At 42.8% G+C, this 20,901-nt stretch overlaps 2 long non-coding RNA genes across 3 annotated transcripts in view; one reads left to right on the forward strand and one right to left on the reverse strand.

Moving 5' to 3' along the window:
* LOC137201827 (uncharacterized) overlaps positions 1 to 9,495 on the forward strand; it is a 26,627-nt gene extending 17,132 nt beyond the window's left edge. The window contains exon 2 of the long non-coding RNA XR_010932372.1: positions 9,084 to 9,495. This is a non-coding gene — a long non-coding RNA (uncharacterized lncRNA). The remainder of the gene's footprint in view (positions 1 to 9,083) is intronic.
* LOC137201826 (uncharacterized) overlaps positions 1 to 12,673 on the reverse strand; it is a 24,878-nt gene extending 12,205 nt beyond the window's left edge. For both annotated transcript variants that reach the window (XR_010932370.1, XR_010932371.1), the window contains exons 1-2: positions 12,415 to 12,673; positions 3,779 to 3,867 (exon numbers count right to left, since the gene is read on the reverse strand). This is a non-coding gene — a long non-coding RNA (uncharacterized lncRNA). The remainder of the gene's footprint in view (positions 1 to 3,778; positions 3,868 to 12,414) is intronic.
* Positions 12,674 to 20,901: the final 8,228 nt, after the last annotated feature.

Raw genomic sequence — 20,901 nt, forward strand, 5'->3', positions numbered from 1 at the left:
TTCATCTTGCTGATTCTTCACTACGTCTGCCTTTGGCAGGAGAGTGACAATTGTTGGCCTTTTCATAATGAGAAGGACAATGGGGGCCAGAGAGGTTAATTGGCTTACCTCGGTGAAGCACCCAGGTTAGAGTAACTCAACATCACAGGATTATGTTTCTGAGTTAGACTGTTCAATCTTACTGGGGAAGAAATGCATGTTGTTTTATTTTTTATTTTTTTTTTGCGGTACGCGGGCCTCACTGTTGTGGCCTCTCCTGTTGCGGAGCACAGGCTCTGGAAGCGCAGGCCCAGCGGCCGTGGCTCACGGGCCCAGCCACTCCGTGGCATGTGGGACCCTCCCGGACCTGGGCACGAACCCGTGTCCCCTGCATCGGCAGGTGGACTCTCAACCACTGCGACACCAGGGAAGGCCCCGAAATGCATGTTTTATATTTGAGGATCCATATACTTCCATATGTATTCATTCATTCATTCAACAATTATTTATAGAGATCCTACTGTGTGCCAGGAATTGGTTATAGTGGGGGCTAAGACAGACATGCTGTCAAGAAACTCACATTCCTATTGAAGAGGGAGAACAGACAGAAAATGTAAACACATACACGAATTTTTCATTTCAAATACTAATTTTCTACAGACAAAATAAAAACAGAGTAAGAATATGTAGAGTGCTTGGGGAAGATGAAGAAAGTATTATCAAAAGGCTTCCATGAGATGGTGTCCGGTAAACTAATAGCAGAGGGATATAAAAGAGCCAAGCTTGAGAAATCTGGGGAAGAGCACCCCAGGCAGAGGGAACAGCAAATGCAAAGGCCCTGGGGCTAGGACAAGAGTGTCATGTTGGAGGATAGGAATGCTGAGTACTTAGAGGCTTTTAAGCAGAGGGGTGATGGGATGCTCATTTTTATTATAACAAGATCTCTGTGATTGCCATGCAGAGGTGAACTGAGGAAGGTAAAGGACGAAACAGGGAGAACAGGAAGAGATTACTGCAGGCGCCCAAGGGTAGATACTTTTTTTGAGTTCCTACTATGTTTCAGACATTGTAAGTGCTTTCCATGCATGATCTTCTTCAATATTCACAACAATTCTATAACGTAATTATTATCTTCATTTTTCAGATAAGAAACTAGAGGCTCAAAAGTTTAACTATCTTATCCAAGGCCACTCAACCTAAGTGGCAGAAGTAAGGTTTAATCTCAAAGTCTATACTGTTAAGTGCTTTTCTAGCCCTGGCATATCTTTTTTTTTTTTTCCTGTCTAGGACTGAAGGCTTTAATTAAAACAACAATGACAAAAACTAGAGATTTTCACCATGTGTTTCGTATTTTTACTCCCTGTTCTTACAACAGAAATATAACAAATCTTTAAAAAAATAGAAAGAGTGTTTATGGATTAAGAAAGCAACTGACCCTATTAATATATCTTTACCCATGTATTGTGATATTCACTTGGCGATCTTTGTGTTTCTCCTCTTGACCTTTCTATTCTAAAGGAAGTGTGTAGCCCTGGCATCTCTTTATGGGCCGCTAGAATGTTCCTCATGGATATCTCCCAGACACTTTAAAACTCTCAGGCCTAAAACCAGAAGTTCACTGTCTCATCCCCCAAACCTTTCCTCTTGGTTCCTCAGCTATATTAATGACACCATCAACAACTCAATAACCTAGGCTAAAAACTTAATGTCTTCTTAACTCTGTCTTTTTATTTTTATTTTTTGCGGTACGCGGGCCTCTCACTGTTGTGGCCTCTCCCGTTGCGGAGCACAGGCTCTGGACGCGCAGGCTCAGCGGCCATGGCTCACGGGCCCAGCCACTCCGTGGCATGTGGGATCTTCCCGGACCAGGGCACAAACCTATCGGCAGGTGGACCCTCAACCACTGCACCACCAGGGAAGCCCCTTAACTCTGTCTTGACAGGTGTTTTTCTTCATTAATCCGCATCAAACTGTTGCATCATTTGATCCATTTTTATTCTGTTATCTATTTGGTTTCTATGCCTGTCGTCATTGCCTTGGTTTGAGCCAATTCAGCTATTCCAGTTGCTTCTTCTTCATTTCCTGATTCCAGCCGATCTCTACGCTCTCCAGTTTATTTTCCTCTAGCCTCTACGTTTAGTTCCTATCTCAAACCCAGGTTACATTATTCCTGTTCTTAAAAATCATTCTGTGGTCCCCTTTGCCTCCAGAATCAAGTTCATGAACGTTAGTGTGGCAATCAACTTACCAGTATTGAGTCGTTCATTTGTTGGTCAGCAGATCACTTGTTATTGTGGCACTGGACTTATTTGTTTTCGCAGCTGATAACTTTTACCACATATAACCAGTCATGTGAAGAGGAAAGTTAGGAACACGCAGTCCAGCTGACTCCGGATTGAACTATTTAGAAGTCCGGCATGAACCGAGCTAACTAACCAGTGGGTGAGAGGCAGCGTTCAAGGGCCAATAAGGTGTTTCCATAGCCTCCTGGTAGAGCCTGTTGACTCAACAGCTCTGGGAAGTCACTCAGCTGGATACATTTTTGCTGGACTGACGTGCATGGAAGGGACACAGGAGAGACCTGAGTTCTAAGACAGATAAAGTCTAAACTAGCCACAGGCCCTCTTAACCTCTTAATGGCATTCCAGAGGGCCAAGGCAGTCAGTTCCTAGGGATAGGAATCAGTTCATTGAAGAAGCAAGTGGAAATTTCTGGACAGAAGGAAATGCCCCTTCAGTGTGAGATTTATCCTAACCCTACATTGTATTGTTTACAGGAAATAGGTCCCTGTGAATGAAGCATGGAATAAACAGAAGGCTTAAGAAACAGGAGACTTTGTGGTTATTTTCTGAGTTGAATTTGCAGACCTGTAATTCAGTGTTTCAACTCTGGCTGCCAGCACCCAACAAGCATTCTCTCTTTAAGCATTTGTTGCCACGAGGCAAATATACGCTGAAGCATTTTCTGCCCTACGAAGGATTCCTCCAACATAGGGTAGTTTCTCTAGACAGGTTTTCTTGTCTACTAGCTAATCAGACAGAAAATTTAATAAAAATTTATTCTGTTCTATCATTTCTCATTGAAGAAAATAAAAGTTTTGAGGCTGTTGCCGTGATGCTGAAGGAGATAAATGAAATTCGTTTCTGCCAATTTTAAGAACTATGCTAGAAGATGTTCCCGCTTTGTTTTGTAGAATAAGTAATAGTTTTAAAAGATAAGGTAGAATAGCTCCATATTTTCCATATTCAACTTTAAGGTGGGGTATAATTTTTAATGTCTCTACTACAAGTGATTATGGTTTCCCACCATATTTTAAGCATAATATAAATTTTTAGCTGACAACTGTGTATTGTACAAACAATACTATAACAACAACAGAAATCAAGCAAGAAAAAAAGGGAAAGAAAACATATCTCTAATCTTGCCATTCTAAAAACCAGCTGTTTTCATGTTTCCTCCCAGTTACCATCAATATGTTATAGAATTTTCCTATAGTTACAACCTTAGCGTAGACGTGACTTTACAATCAGGTTTCTGCTTCTAATGTTACATGAGCCTTTTTTCCCAGTCACTTTGCATTTTGAAACCCTAATGTGCTTTTATACTAGAATTTCTGGGAAATAATGGGTTTCTTCAAAAAGGTTTGTCCAGGATTGTATAGAATTTCCTATGGATTTAGGATGTGCCCACCAGCAGACACCAAGAGAATTCTTCAGAAAATATTCCCTAGAATAAAATGTTTTCCTCGGAAGAGACCCAGAGGGAAGGTGACGTGAAAGGAAGGGAGGATGGGACCTACCTCACGAGCCCAAAAGTCACGGTTCACAGTCAGAAACCTGCAGAAGCCACATCCCGGCGAGGGGTCCAGTTCTACATCTGTGTTTGTATCTACAACACAGAAAATTAAGATGGGTTAAAGGGAGCCCGGGAGATGGCTCTCCCTCAGTGTTCCTCACTTGGCACACAAGACGGCCTTCAGGAGCTTCTGTTCTGTCCTTTCCACTTGACCAATGTGTTCTGGGACTTAATGTGCTAATATTCATGAGCCTTTTTAATTATGAGATGATCATCCTTTTGTCATCGTCTGCCTCAGCGACGGATTACCAAATGTCCTTGATCAATGAGGCTTGCACAAATACGGATTGTACCCCAGACTCACCTGGTTTCTGAAAAATAAATATGGCTAATAACAATGTGCTGGTACTCACAGATGAGATGACACGCTGCTTATCTGGCCCTCCCTAAAGCGAGGATGAAATGGCTAAGTGACAAAATACTGGGTTGTTGCATAGCCGATGAGCTGAACGTGCCAACCCTTACACACGCTAACCACAGTTGGGCCATGTCTGTTTCCTCGTTCATTCATTCATTCACTGGACAGGTATTGGTTGAATGTCTACTTCGGCGGTGGCGTGTTAGAGGCTGGGCTATTTGCATGAACAAAGGAGGCAGAGTCTCAAAGAGCCTTCAGCCTGGTGGAGAACACAGACATGATCTAAAAATCTCATGGTAAATGCAACATTAAATCTGTGATGGGTACAAGGAAGGGAGGGTGCAAGGGGGCTGAGACTGCAGATGGCACGGGGCAGTGACCTGGTCACTGGAGGCATCTCCAGGAAGGGAGGACTGACCCACACTTGGAAAGAACATTAATACCATTGACTGATGTTTACCAAGTGGTTCCTATGTAAAAGGTCCAGATTTTAGTGTTTTATATGGATGTGTGTGTGTGTGTGTGTGTGTGTGTGTGTTATGGACTCATGTTAACATATAGGTGAGAAAACTCTGGCTTGGAGACAATAATTTGTTTAGGGTCATCCAGCTGTGAGTAGAGGAATGGGGATTGGAACTCAGTTTGATTGCAAAGTCTGGAGTCCTAACCACTCGGCTATACCGTCTTCCGTCTTGCTTGAAATAGGAGTTAAGCAGGTGGAGAGAATGGCGATGCCAGGCAGGTGGAACAGCATGTGTGGGGCACAGAGGTGGAAGCGAAGAGAGGTGGTGTGGCTGGGTGTGCAGGCTGGGGAGAGCGCCAGGCGAGGCTGGGAGGTGAGCAGGGACAGGCTGCGGCCCCGGGGAGGCGTGTCAGGTTCTGGCCCTGCCCGACAGGAAGCCACCGGAGCCTCCAGGCAGGGGTTGGACGTGATCAGACTTGCGTTTTGGAAAAGTCACCCTCGCTGTACTATAGAGGTTAGATGGGGGCAAAGGCGGATTTGGGGAGACACATTAAAACCTTTTAGTGGTGGTGAGGCGTTTGAGAGCAATCGAGGTGCTGAGATAAGTTCTAAGTTTCCGACTTTGGCAATTCGGTGGGCAAAGATGCCATGTGTTGAGAAGGGAAGAGTGATGCGGCTTGGAGGAAAAACCGTGCACTTAACTCCGGCCAGTTAAGTTTGAGGTGCCTTCCTGAACCCAGGAGGTGTCTAGCAGATCATATTATATATAGATCAGGAGCGCAGGAAGAGATTAGGGCGGGAGATAGAAATGTGTGAGTCATCCCAGGGAGAGGTGGTGATTGTGCCCTTCGGAATGGGCGAGACTGTCTAGGGAGAGAACCTTTGTGTTTTCACTGTCCCCTTCATGCTTCCTTCTTTCCAGCTTGCCTTTGGCTGTACACACCCTTGTCCTTGCTACTTCACCCGTCCATCTGCAAACCTGATTCGTTTGCCCCCTTGCCCATCACTCCTTCCCTCCTCATGTGCGTCTTTACTCTCCATCCCTCCATCCATCTTCTAAAGTCTCCTTCCTTCTGTCCACTCGCTCACTTTCTGCTGATGAGTGCTGACTTTTCTGTTCTCATCCTCACTGAAATTTCTTTTTCAAAGGCAGCCAGTGACCCACTCTGCCCTCCCCAAGCACTAGATCCTGTGGTTCATCCCAACTCAGTCTATACCTCCCGGCTTCTCCTTAGCATCTGACTCTTGATACCTCCCCTTTTAAACATTTTCCTGCTTTGCGTTCCCTGGCACTGCATTATCTCTTTTCTCTTTTCTCCTGTCTTCTTCATGTGCTTCTCTTTCTACTTCTACCCCATCAACGTACATATTCCCCAGGAATGTCTTCTTCCTCTCCCTTCTATACATGCTACCTCAGCTATCTCGTTCAGTCCCATGATCTTCTCAGTCACCCCCTTGTGGATAGTACCAAAACGTATCTTTCTGGCCAGCACCTAAATACCGCAGACCCAACTGTCTTTTTAGCTGTGGGCTAAACGCCTCCTCTCTGCATCCCGCTAGCATTCCAAACTCAGCATGACCCATATCAGACATGTCCTGTTCCTTTCAAACAATTCAATGTCCTACACTGTTTACTTTAGCTGACCCCCTCTTTTTTTCCATTCTTTTTACCCCTCTTTAGCGCTACCATATTCAGAGCCCTATTATCTCTTGCCTGGGAACTTTGCCTTCATTTCTCAACTAGTTTTTCTTCCTCATTTCTTTGTGTTCTGAATGAATCCTATGCGTTTGCACTAAATGAATCATGTATTCAACCCAGGTCCTATCTCCTCAGCCCCAAATCTCTAATAATCCTCTCTTGCCACTGAAATAAGTACAACCCCATTAGCCTAGTTTTAAAGACCCTCTTCACTTGGTCCCGAGGTAGCCTCCCACCTTTATCTCCTGCTTCCACCAACTACGTCAACCTCTTCTCCAGGCTGCCTGACACTTGGAGGCGGACCTCTGTGCCTCAGAATCCTTGTATCACCTACGCTGCCCACCTGGAACATAGTAGGTGCTCACTAAAGGTCTGGCATGCGCACGCAAAAGTATTTGCTGGTTCCTACAGATGTCTGGTGCTTCCCAGACCCTTGCCTTTGCTCCTGGTGAGCTCCCTACATGGAGGGACCTCCTCTCTTTGTCTTAAGAAGTAACGTGAGATATGAAATAGTGCCATTTAAAGTTGTGCACTGGGAATTCCCTGGTGGTCCAGTGGTTAGGACTCTGTGCTTCCACTGCAGGGACCACGGGTTCGATCCCTGGTTGGGAGACCAAGATCACACGTGGCATGGCCAAAAAATATTGTGCATTATATATATATATATATATATATATATATATATTTGTTATTATTTTACCCATTTATTTAAAATCTACTCAACCTTCAGAACTCATTTCCAGCGCCACTTTCTTCATGAAACCATTACTTATCCCCCTAAGAATCATCCTTTTTCTGAACCCTCAAGATACCTCTCTTCCCTTTGCTTAAAAAATTTTTTTTTAAGTACCAGAGTGGGATGCAAGGATATTTCAAAGGAGATATGGTCCCTAGTCTGATAGGACCAGTTTGTTGTGTTTGATCATTAGGTATGCTTTTGTTATAAAACCTTTGATTCTAAACAGTAATTTGAAGACTCATCTCCCCCATTGCCAGCCCGCCACAGTCCCGTCCCAGCCATCACGCACTCGACTGAGCTCAGATTTTGGTCCCCTGAGGCACCTAACACACCACCTTGCCCACAGTAGGTTCTTAAATTAGGTGAATTAGGTGAAGGGATGTGTATGGCTGCCAGTATCTTCCATTTTAAGTGAAAAGTGAGTCTGAGATGGGGAGCTGTGTTTATGCTGCCTCAGTGGCCAGAAGGGAAGCAACAGTGCCCTCCTCACAAGTCCAGCAGAAGAAGCAATGGAACCATGTTTGCCACCAGGAGTAGCTGTCTCTGCCACTTAATTTGGGGGATAAAGGAAATGAGGCCATTATGAAGGTGGAAACGTCAATATTATGCAAACACAGGCACGTTCCTTGTGGAGCTAATCCCTGTGTGGTCTTTCAGAGCCCTCTGCCTCTGCCGGATTCCATCTGTCAGCAAAGCGCAGGGCAGGCACTTCCAACATGTCACTGTCTTGTCTCTATCACAGGGGCCGGGAAGTGAGTTCCATAAAATTATACTTTGTGTTCAGAATCCTGTATTTGTGATTTGAAGTTGGTCTACTCCTCAGTCAGTTAATGGAGAGGGCTATAATTCTCCAATCTTCCTAATTATCCCCATGGATATAAAATGTTGAGGACCTTGTAAGATCTTTCTTTCTAGGACATGATTCATCCCTTCCCCTTTTTCAAAATAAACTGAGAGATGGCCAAAATCTTAGGCTGAAAAAATAACTCTGATGAAAGAGTTCTGGACAGCTCTCCCAAAGCAGCCAGTGAATTACGGGAAAAACATTTATAGGGCAAAACCACAGGGCATGGAGGCAGGGTCTAATTCGGTCCTCAATAAGTCCATTGTTTCTATCTTGGGAATTTTATTTTTCCATGGAAGTTCTTTCAAAGGGCTAAAGCACTCGGAGAACCACTTCAGTTCTATACGGGGTCCCAGAGAATGATTTGGGCAGTAAGGAAGAGGAGAGCTTTTTGCTCGTGAAGGGAACTGAGGCAGGCATTTCCAGGGGCTGATCTGCAGGCAGGTGGACCCTAGCGAGGAGGTTACTCCGAGATGGGGTTGGGTTTCACGTGAGAGTCAGGAGATCCAAGAATGAGGACCATCAATGCCAAGAGGAAAGCAAGTTACTTTATTTCTTTGTCCCCAGGATAGTCATTTGTAAAACGGGCACAAAAATTCCTGGGCCCAGACTACCTCACAAAGTTGTTATAGTGATCAAGTCAGAAATGAGGGGGGCGGAAAAGCTAAAGTTGTTATCAAAGCATTTGGAGATGCTGAACTTGTTATAGAAGTAAAACACGTTCGCAGGCTTTCATTTCATTTTTGAAAGAAGCTATATGATTTTCTGTTTACTAAGCACCCCCCCTCCCCCACCCCCGCCAAATTAATGAGAGACCTTCAAAATGATCTGAGCCCTTAGGGCAGAATGAGTGTGAACACAGGAACTGGACAGCCTGTCTTCTGTGAATTGCGAGTGGTGGTAAAAAGAGGCCCGGTTCCAAGATGTTGGTCTTGGGTTTGAAGTCTTTGCCTAAACACAATTATGCAATATTTGGGGAGTCAGTTCCAAGATCGCTCGGATTGCTTATGAGACATTTTGTTTATTAAATAATTTTCTGAAATTTACCAGGTTTCGTGCCTCAAGGATTCATGCAAATGTACGTATGACATTTAGAATTATAGAATGAGGTGGGGGACATCATCTAATTCACCCTGTGTTTTACAGAAAAGGACGCTGGGAGCCAGGAAGACTAAACGACTTGCCTGAGGCTGTATGCTGTGTCCATGGAAAAGCTGGGGCTGGAACCCAAACCTCCCAGCTTCCCAGCTCAGTGTTCTTTCTTTCGAAGACATTTTCCATGAATATTCTGGCCATATACCCTACTTTCATGGTCAACGCTAAATCCCTGGAAGAAAGCAAGAATGATTTTTTTTCCCTGCGATTTCAAAATAAGAGAAACATTTTGTAACCGTAATACATTGTGTTTTCTTTTTTTTAACAACTTTATTGGAGTATAATTGCTTTCCAATGGTGTGTTAGTTTCTGCTTTATCATTACATTTTTAAGAACGTACAATTCTCTGTAGAATTTATAGGTCATAAAGTGCTTTCAAATACATTTAATCTTTATAACAATTCAGGTGAAGATTGTTATTAACACCAGATATGGAAGTGGCTTGGTCAAGGTTTCCAAAAATCAAAATTGGGACTCAAGAAAGGTTTGGGTTTTCAATTGCATTCTTTTTCTTTTTCTTTTTTTTTTTTTTTGCGGTACGCGGGCCTCTCACTGTTGTGGCCTCTCCCGTTGTGGAGCACAGGCTCCGGACGCGCAGGCTCAGGGGCCATGGCTCACGGGCCCAGCCGCTCCGTGGCATGTGGGATCTTCCTGGACCGGGGCACGAACCCGCGTCCCCTGCATCGGCAGGCGGACTCTCAACCACTGCGTCACCAGGGAAGCCCTCAACTGCATTCTTGGAGGGTTTTTTTATGCTACATGAAAGTTGCTACCTGTGTGTTTTTAAGTACAAGTGACCATTAGTCATGGGGACAAGAGTCCCCAGGCACCCCCCACTTGGTTCGGCTCCATGCTGAAGCTAGGCTCTGCCTCAGTGTATCTTACAATGTTGACACCTACACCACTGTGACATGCCAAGCCATAGTGGCTTGAGTTTTCCAGTTCATCAACCAACAAAAGCTCACTTACTTGAAAAAGGCCTGGCTGAATTCACACTAGTAGCGGTAATAATAATAATAAAAACAGTTGACATTTATCAAATACTGACTGTTTCTAGGTGCTTTACAAGTATTGACTGATTTGCTTTTCCCAGTAAGCCTATGACCATTATATCTCAGTTTTACGGATGAACCACAGAGAGGTTAAGTAACCTTCTCCTGGTAACACAGCTAGTAAATGGCAGGTAAGTAAAATCTGCATTTTTGTTTTTCTTATTAAAAATGTGTGGTATTTTCATATAATAACCCTAGCCATTCAATTATTTGTCTTTGCGCAAAGATCCTTCCCTCACTGAAGCTCAGTTTCTCAGCTCCAAAACGATTGTGTTGAACTAGCAGGTCTTAAGAGTTTGTTCTAGTACTATTGTCCCCTCACCGGCTACCATAGGCTCTGTGAAGCTAGGCTGTCCCATCACACCTTATTCTACCTTTTTCTGCTCCATCTTACCCTATTTCCAGAGATAAACAAAAGTCACATATCATTATCATTTTTATTTATATATAAATAAGCATTAAACGTACGAACTTTCTAAACATTTTAACTTAGGAAAAACAGGGAAACAATGACCACTCTTTCTCTCCTCCCTCCCCCTTTACTTCTTAAAATATTCATTCGAGCAAACTCTTTACTCAAAGGTAATGCAAAATCCTCCACGAAAGAATATAAAGTCCCAAATCGCACAGTTCTTTCCTTTGCGCCAACAACTGTACACAGACAATACTAGGTTAAAATGAACAGGAGGGCAACCTGAAATGGGGAAACAGGAAGGTGACATCACCAAATAAACCTCCAGGCTTGTGTACAAGCCCCTGCAGAACAGATAAGGCTTGCCGCTTTCGCGATGCTGCTGGGGTGTGTTCTGGGTGCCCTGTATTATTTGAATTTAAAGTCTTTTTCAACATCAGCTACTGTGGGGCCACCCTCCTTGCTGCCCCTGAAGTGTGAGGTCCCCCCAAAATTCCATCTCTCATTTGAGATGCCCAACTGTGAGTTCAATGGTAAACTTGATGCCACTGGGAGTGAATCATCACAAATGATAACTTCTTCCACTTAGAATCAATGAGTTTTCAGAAACAATTAAAGATGGTGAAATTTGTACCTTTTTCTATGTGAAAGGCTTTTATGAGGTGCCTTTACCAAGCCTTGAAAGACATGCAAGTATTGGGGCAAAAGAGACCTTCAAACCATATAGGGCGGATTGATGTCGAAAGAAATAGCAATAATTGTTTATGTGTCTATTTGAACTTCCAACCAGAAAGGGGTTAAATTCCTGCCTGAGCTGCGTTTTCTTCCTTATGAATTAAGCATTAAAATATGCCCACTTCATCACTTTCCTCACACACCTAGCTCTTCCTTTATTATGCCTTGTTTCCACTTGCCTGTAGACAGAGCTCTCCATATTTTGCTTCTGACTCTAAATAACCATGATCACTCATGATGAGAGAGCATCGGTTATGAGATGCCTGTGATATGTTGAGAAATTTCTGTTTGGCTTGTAAAGCCGTGACTGTCTCTTTTATAATGGAGCTTTTATCTTCTGACAGAGAGCTTGGAGCTCTGTGTTTTTGTTAGTAGTTGGTGGCGACTATTCAAGGATTGAGTTCTCCCGTCACGGTGAGCTGGGTTGAAGATGGGGACGCAGGTGGACGTTTCTCTCTGCTGTTCTGTGTGTCCCACAAGACTTTTACAGAGCAGGGTAGTAAACTATCTCCTGGAGGAGAGAAAGTTTTATCCTTATACCATATCATGCACCTATCGCTGTGGCCAGGGTGCAAGGCTGATACACACCTCACTACCAACGTGAACATCATTTTCTTCCTTCATTTCATATGGGATTTTTGTGACTCAGAACCGGCTTGTCAAATAGGAAGGTGTGTGCGTGTTGAGTTGGACACAGGTCATTTTCTCTAGCTACAGGAGAGCTTTCTAAATGAGGGTCATGACGTTAACCTGCGGTCTGGTTCAATCAGTAACCCAGAGGCCAAGGTGATTACTTGGTGTAGAGTTACTACTTGACTTTTCTGCTTCACTGTATTTACAGTTAGAGAATAACACATCCCGCAATGCAATACCAACGTGCTTTCTATCAAGGATGTAGCACAAATGTAAACAAAGTGTCCTTTTAAGTCAATACTTGCTGGGAAAAGCACAGGGTGTTCTTGGTATTATTATGGTATGTGACGCTTCACAAACTAATAAAAACATTGAATTTGCTACATATTTATATGCAAGTACTATGAATCATAACAGGAAAAAAGGAGGCCTACATTTTAGTAAAATCAAACTCATACATGCTCTGATAGGCAAAAAATGTTGTACTTACATAGATCACGGATGAAGTCTTCTGTCCAGTTTTTCATGGGGAAAAAGCAGCTTTAAATATTTTGTTGGAAAATAAAATTGTGTCTTTTTTTTTTATTTCCTTCAGATGAAACTGAATCGATGAATAATGTATGTCTTCCGTCAATTAAAAAAAAGTCCTGTGATTTGTACAGCTGTGACTGAGAGAAGTCAATTGACACTTGAAGGCAAAGGGAGATGGAAAATGAAAGAATAAGTGAATGGAAAATTCCACAACTCAGAATCCCAATGCTTTCTCAAGGACAAAACTGTTACTTGAGAAGGCTCTGTGGAATTTTTGGCATTCTTGCATTATCTCACTTTGAAGATGGAATGTAAACCATGGTTTTCAGCCAGTATCACTGTTCTCTGAAACAGACTCAGTTAGATTTGCAGGGACTCTTTGGTAATACCAATTTCCCTAAATTTAATCAAATAATTAATGTTTCCAAAGCTTTGGGCATTCATGATCTCTCTTATTGGAAAGAGCAGTCTCATCTTTGGGACTTCTGTGGTAAATTCCCTTTCCATGGGACTTTTAGTGTTAACCCAGAAAGGGATACACTCATTCACAAAGCCTTTGAGGAGAATTTTGGCTACTTGTATAGTCTACTGCTAATCTATGGAGTATTGTTAAAAGTACATTTGCTATAGAAGTCATGAGAACCGCCAACAGGTGGGCTTGGAAAAAAACAGGTGCTGTGTGCTGGTGATAAAGGTATATTTCTCTGGTCTATCACTATGGCAGAACATTCATTAAAACTTAATCTTGTCTTACTTGTATATTTATTTTTAAAAAATGGAAGATTTTTTGGGGGGGTGTTTGTTTTAAAAATAAAATATTCACTCAAACCTCTGGAATTTGAGTTTCTCTTGTGTTTGTGTCAATAGATAACATATATTGAAAGTTATGCTTAAGCATTAGTTGTTTGTCGCCTTATTCTCAACTAATTAGAGATTTGTGTCTGATGCAAAAAGGTTGGTTTTAGGACACTTAAAAAATCCCTTAGTATAAATAATAGCAGCATATATAGTAAATATACAGGAATCAATTAATAGAGACTTAGTACTCTTTCAGAATTTAGAAATTTTTCTTACTGCCTTATCACTGAGATTTTCAATGCCTGCTTTAAATTATAAATTAGAGTTTGCTTTAATGTTTTCCAATATAGAAAGGATTCTGAAAAAAGAGTTGGTATTCAAAACATACTTGGTCATTGCCAGAAGAACCTGATGAATTATACCAGTGTTTTCACTTAGGGATAGATTATATGCCAGGAATGCTCTAAAAAGGATTGCTCCACTGGCATGGGCCATCCTGTAGATCTTTCAGGCCACTTTCTTCCTTTAGGGTTGCACTAGGTACCACAGCATAGGCTGTGAGTAGAGTGTTAAAGTGAGGCTTCAGGGTGTAAGGTGTTTTCCTGTAAGAATGATTGAGAAAGGTTTTCTTATAAAGTCTCTTTTTGAAATTTAGACTTCTAACAAGATGCAATCCAATTATTTCCCTTTTATCTAACAAGGCATTCTATAACTCATGGAATGAAATGTGCTTAATAATAGAGAATATAGCCTTTGAGAAATTTGAACCAACAAGGAAAACACACTATTGATAGTTTTCAGTAACATTGCTGTTGTATTAGTGAGAAGTGACTTCTTTTGGTGAGAAGTCACAGAAAGTGATGTTAAAAAAACACTGATTGGGCTTCCCTGGTGGCGCAATGGTTGAGAGTCCGCCTGCCGATGCAGGGGACACGGGTTCATGCCCCGGTCCGGGAAGATTCCACATGCCGCGGAGCGGCTGGGCCCGTGAGCCATGGCCGCTGAGCCTGCGCGTCCGGAGCCTGTGCTCCGCAACGGGAGAGGCCACAGCAGTGAGACGCCCGCGTACCGCAAAAAAAAAAAACAGAAACAAACAAAAAAAAAATAGTGATTTATTAAAATGATTCTGAAGACCCTCAGAGGCCCTAAGCAAGAGTTGCACAGGGAGGCCTTGGGAAGGGGAGGCACCGTGGAAATTTATAGAGATCAAGTCAAACGATTCAGTTCCATGGACACCAGATTAACCCCAGATTCCCAACTCTTGGGAGAAAGTCTTATTGGGCCAGTGAGGGTCAATGTCCACCTCGGATCAGTGAGCTGAGGTTTGAGGGGCAGGACCACGCAGCACAGACCAGGCTTCTAGAAGCCTGCCAACACCATGGGCAGGGCCCCGAGAGGGACAGCGCGTGTGACTTACAGTAGCTGGGCAGCCACCATGAGAGGCACTGAATTCAGAAATTGTAGCTTTCAACTTCAACTTGGAATGTTTTGAGTGTATATATATATATATATATATCTGTGTATGTGTACACATATAGTAAAAAAATCAGGTGGTTTCTTACACACTCTGTAGCTATGGTTAGCATAGTTTCAGGGAGAAATTATTGCAACACCAGGTAATTAGTTTTGAGAAACATTTTCACTCTCTTGTCAGACTCTTCACAAGGTCACTGGAATAGAAGTGTGATAAATGGGAAACAGCATATAACAGATATTTTGTGAGTAAACATACAAGCTAAAACACTATATGTGACATCAAAATCCAGATATGCGTATGTCCTTTGCTTCACCTGTGGGTATTTAAGAGTCCTTGTTAATTCATCCTGTGATGTGATTCACCTTTCTTGATGTTCTGTTTGTGTCAGTCTCTGTATTAATCATCAGGAACTAAACAATAGACTTGTCATAGCTCTGGCTCCCAAAAAGTTTACAGTCTAGAAGGCCATTCAATTCAGTGGGTTCAAGCTGCAGTTTAAGGTAAGTTGAGCACACTGTGGGAGTATGTTTCAGAGATCAACACAGAAGTAGGAGTCTGGGTGCTGGGGAAGGCTTCCTAGAAGGTTAAGCAGAAAAAAAAGTGGGAAACTGAAGGAATGTGGAGTTGATAGAGAGAACAGACAGAAGGCAATGAAAGAACATTTCAATCAGAAACGTTCAAAATCCCAGAGACGATAGAGGGCATTTTCATTTGAAGAGCTGCAATTAGAACAGTATGCATTATGGAGAATAAGGTGGGAAGATCCTGTGAAGCGAGATAGATAAACAGAGGTTAGATAATGAAAGGTATGGTGAGTTACACTAAGGACTTTCTTTTGAGGCCAATGAGGTCTGATTAAAGTGTTTTAGGGCTTCCCTGGTGGCGCAGTGGTTGAGAGTCCGCCTGCCGGTGCAGGGGACGCGGTTCGTGCCCCAGTCTGGGAGGATCCCACATGCCGCGGAGCGGCTGGGCCCGTGAGCCATGGCCGCTGAGCCTGCGCGTCCAGAGCCTGTGCTCCGCAATGGGAGAGGCCACAGCAGTGAGAGGCCCGCGTACGGCAAAAAAAAAAAAAAAGAAAAAAAGTATTTTAAATGGGGGATACATGATAATACTTTTGAACTATGAAAATTACTGTGGAGGCTGGACCAGAGCAGGTAAGACTGGAGATGGGGAAGCTAATTAGGAGAAAAACAGGAATGCAAGAGAGACAGCAGTGGGCTGGTCCAAAGTGGTGCTAGTGGCGATGGAAAGAAGCAGATGAAAATGAGAGATCAATACGATGTGTTGTTTAAGCAGCTCATGCAGCTCAATAATAAAAAAACAAGCAACCCAAGCAAAAAATGGGCAGAAGACCTAAATAGACATTTTTCCAAAGAAAAATGGCCAACAGGCACATGAAAAGATGCTCAACATCACTAATTATTAGAGAAATGCAAGTCAAAACTACAGTGAGGTATCACCTCGCTCTGTTCAGAATGACCATCATCAAAAAAATCTACAAACAATAAAGCCTGGAGAGGGTGTGGAGAAAAGGGAACTCTTCTACACTTGGGAATGTAAATTGGTGCAGCCACTATGGAGGAACAGTATGGAGGTTACTTAAAAAACTAAAAATAGAGTAGCCATATGATCTTGCAATCGCATTCCTGAGCATGTACTTGGAGAAAACTCTAATTCAAAAAGACACATGCACTCCAATGTCCATAGCAGTGCTATATTTACAATAGCCAGGACATGGAAGCAACCTAAGTGTCCATCAACAGATGAATGGATAAAGAAGTGTGTGTGTGTGTGTGTGTGTGTGTGTGTAATGGAATATTACTCAGCCATAAGAAGAATGAAATAATGCCATTTTCAGCCACATGGATGGACCTAGAGATTATCGTACTAAGTGAAGTAAGCCAGACAGAGAAAGACAAATATATATCTCTTATACGTGGAATCTAAAATAATGATACAAATGAACTTATTTACAAAACGGAAACAGACTCACAGACATAGAAAACAAACTTATGGTTGCCAAAGGGGAATGGGGGGGAGGGATACATTGGGGGTATAGGATTAATAGATACACACTACCATATGTAAAATAGATAAACAACAAGGATTTACTGTATAGCACAGGGAAATATATTCAATATCTTGTAATAAACTATAATCGAAAAGAATAAAAAAAGACTATTTATATATACATATGTATGTGTAACTGAATCACTTTGCTGTACCCCTGAAACTAACACAGTATTGTAACTAAACTATACTTCAAAAAAAAAAATTTTAAAAAGGAAGTGTTGTTTGATGAGAAACAGGGAGTGGTGAGTAAAGATGGGGGCGAGGACCTGGCTTCTGGCGTGGACAACCCAGTGGACCACAGGGTCAGTCACTGAGACGGGGAATGGCAGGGCGGGGTAGAAATAGTGAGTTCTGTTTATGGCATGGTGTGCTTTAAATGCTCATGTTGTAGCAAGTAGAGGTGTCCAGTAGTCGTTACAGGTCTCGTAATCAGGAAAAGGATGTGGGCTGGAGATTTATATTAGGGAGTCAGGAGAGTAGATAGGAGTGCCCTGAGAGAGGTGTTAGAAGGAGCTGTTGTTTCCCTCCGTCTTGATGGGACCCCTAAAGTGTGATGCTATAAAGATATAAGGTTTTCATAGTCTCTTTAGGGGAAGGGTGTTGGGAGTTCTGATATTGGCACCTTTGAGAATTATCCCTGGTGTGGCTGAAGCAAACCTAAACTGGCCAGGGAACCCTCCCTTTCGCAAGGCAAACTTCTGGTGATGCAAAGGCGAAGAAGAGATTTCTCTTTCCTGACAGAGTACTGTGTGTGCTCAAATGAATGATTAAGAGTGAAAAAAAATCTCTAGTGCATGCTCTCCATTAATATGCATGGAACCTTGATGATCTGGACAAGCTGCTTCTCCCACAAGGGCTGGAGAAGGCATTGTTGGAATGCTGATCAGGTGGCTAATGTGGGCTATTGTCCTGTGCTACCTCATCGGCTCCCTGATGAGATTATATTTTATCTTCATCCCTGTAGACTCAGACCCTTGACCCGGGGCCTAGCACGTGGCAGGTGCTCAGTAAATATCCTATTGATTGTTATCGAGGTTCTTTAACAGAACCCCCGCATATTCTAGGGATTCCCTCTTGTGCTGTCCAATCACTTCTGATTTCTCAGCGTGTAGAGAGGATGTCCGGGAGTGTGGATGGAGGTAAGGTCCAGATCCTTTTTGTGAAGCTTAAATTTTTCTGGTATGGAGTGCTTGGAAATTCTCTGACCTCTTGGGACCCCCCCCCCCAAGTTGTGAAAAAGGCCCCTTAACAATCTATCAACAATTCTTCACCCTCAATTTTTGTTTGATGTCTTCCTTAGGGTAAACTAATTTTAAAATGTACTGGTTAAAGGGCATAGCCAGGGGAGGAAATAGCATTAATGGCTATTCAGTTAGGAATCTTCTGGTTGCAAGTAATAGAATATCTAACCCAAAGCAACTTAAGCAAAGCAAAAATATGACTTCAGGTGTGACTTTAAATAAGGCTCAATGATAAGGCCATGGAGAGTTACCCTTGTCAATTTTGGTTCCACTTCCTCTGGGTTGAATTCATTCTCAGGCAGAATCTTCTTTCATGGTTGCAAGATATTTACTAGGAGCTATAGAATCCTTCCAAGTGAAACCCTGCAGAAAAAAGTGAGAGTCCCTGTTGTGGCATCTCCTCCTGAAGTGTTATTGGCTCTGATAGGGTCGTTTGACCACCATAAACCTGTCATTATGATTCAGAGAACAGGAAATACTGATTAGCTTGGACCAGGTCTTATGTTCTACTCTGAGCCCTGAGTATATGGGCTGGTTTGGAAGGATGACTTGTTTCCCAGGGGGAAATCTGGGTTCAGTTACAAAGAGAAAAGTGAATGAATGCCAAGCGGTAAGAACAATTGATGTCCTGGGAGCCACCTTTTTCCCTCCTGCACCCATGGCAGACATTGATCAGCAGTCATGGTACTTTGTCTCACTGTACCTGGATGTGGTCTTGACAACCTTGTCAATGCAGTGCTGTAGTCAGCCACTAACAATGCAGCAGAGTTGCCAAGCAAGATGAACACTGCCCTTGATGCAAAAATACCTGGAAATTTCTAGAAAAAGCTATTCTTTTCCTCACCAGTAACTCAAGGCAGAAACAGACTAAAAGAATCCTATGGTAAGGTGGTTCACATTAATCACTGATGAGCATTTTTCGTTGCCCCCTTTTTGGTTTCTCTCTGTGTGTGTTAGCTTATTAATAAGAAATATTTTGGTTTTAGGTCCTGAGAAAACTCTCTGGAGTTGTGGAATAGTTATAAATTTGTTCTTTTTGTGGTGGACATTAAAAGCACTGGAAAACATTCTGCGATTTCAGTGGGCACAACGTGGCCAAACTAACTACGTACTTTCCTACAAGAAAAATGCAAAACATAAACAAATGAAATCAGACTCAAATAGATGGGTTTCTTTCCGGGGGGCGGTGGTCAGGATTTCAGGAATCTGGAGTCTGAACCCTGACTCTGCACCACTGTCACCCAGAATTAGCATGTAGGTGACCACTTGTACAACCACGGGGCCCCAGAAGGCCCCTGCCTTCCTGCGCCATCATCTCGAAATGCTTCCAGCACTGGCCAGAAATTCCAGAATTAAACATTTATTTTTGTGGTTTTTAAAGCTTTCTTTCCTTTGTCTCCGTTTAAAATGCCCTTAGAAGGGCCCCATCGAGAACAGACCATTAAGTTCTCCTGGGCCTTTACAACTCTATAGCAGGAGTGTTGGATTGTCCTTTGAAAGCAGGTTTTATTAGATGGGAAGTGGGAAAAGCAGTGGGGGGCATGGTGGCTGCCAAAAAGGCATGAAAGTGTCCATAAAGAGGAGGCTGAGAAAGCCACAGGCAAATGTTAGTCTTACTGTCTTATGGGGTCTTAGCTGTAGCCTTGGCTGTGCCATTTGAGAGCCTCCAAATTTTAACGTGTTTATTCTGTCCATCTATCCCGTGTTCACTTAACATCCATTTATTGAGTATCTACTATGTCCAAGGCACTGAAGGGAATACAAAGGTGTAATTTCTGACTGAGGAATCTTAATTACATAAGGTGGAAAAATAGTAACGTTGTTCTGTTTTGCATACTGTTTCAAAAATTTTCAATGTCATGATCTTAAAATTACTCTATGATGATTTGTACCCTCTCTTCTAGAAAAGTCTTATTTTCTCAATCACAAAATGTACTTTCTCAGAATTCTTTGGGGTTTAACAAGTAAACCAACATGATAATGCTGAAACATTTCACTTTGTCTGTAGTGTGTTTATACAACTGTCCTCGGTAATCTTGACCTCTCTTTCCCCCTTGTTCCTCTTTCCTCTCTTCTCTCTCTGTCTCTCCAATCCCTTCTCCTCTTTTCTCCCCTTCTTTCCTCTCTATTACCCCCTTTCTCTTCTTCCTTCTCTATAACCCTCCCTCTGCTTCTTTCTCATTCTCTCTAAACCTCTTCTCTTTTCTCCTCATTCTCTCCTTTCCTCCTCCATCTTTCTTCCTTCCCACACTCCCACTCCCCCTTCCCCTCCCCATCTCCCTCTTCCTCTCTCCCTCTCCTTGTCCCTCTCTTTGCCTCTCTTCTCCCTTCTTCCTCCCCGAGCCTTGCTCTTTTGGAATTTGAGCTCATTTCTCCCACCTCGCACAGACCTCCACGTGGTGAGGAAAAGCAGGAATTTGACTTTAGATCACTCTAAGTTTACCCCTGCCCAATCTTGACCCCCCGCTCTCCTACTATCCATCCATAAATCACTTCAATTAGCCCAGCTTGGGTTGTGTCTATGGGCCTGGGTCGGTCACCCAGGCCAGAGGGATGAGTGCCATGGTGTAGCCCATCTGGGCTGTGAGCTCACCCTGAGGCCAGGGCCATAGTTACTGTGGTTGGCAGTTCCACCAAAGCTAAATGGAGGTAGGGAGAGTGGCTCTCCCTGCAAAGTGGGAGTGTTATTATCAGAAGAAATTGAGGGAAGGGGTGCTGAACAGGAAAAAGCAAGACAAAACAAAGACAAAATAAAATATCTACCCCCTCCCCCATGTCTAGACGACACTTATTTTTAAGACTATACATCATAAGAAATATCTTAGGGTTTTTAAAAATATTAATTAATTTATTATTT

The sequence above is a fragment of the Pseudorca crassidens genome, chromosome 11 (genome assembly GCF_039906515.1).
Source record: "Pseudorca crassidens isolate mPseCra1 chromosome 11, mPseCra1.hap1, whole genome shotgun sequence".
Taxonomy (NCBI): domain Eukaryota; kingdom Metazoa; phylum Chordata; class Mammalia; order Artiodactyla; family Delphinidae; genus Pseudorca; species Pseudorca crassidens.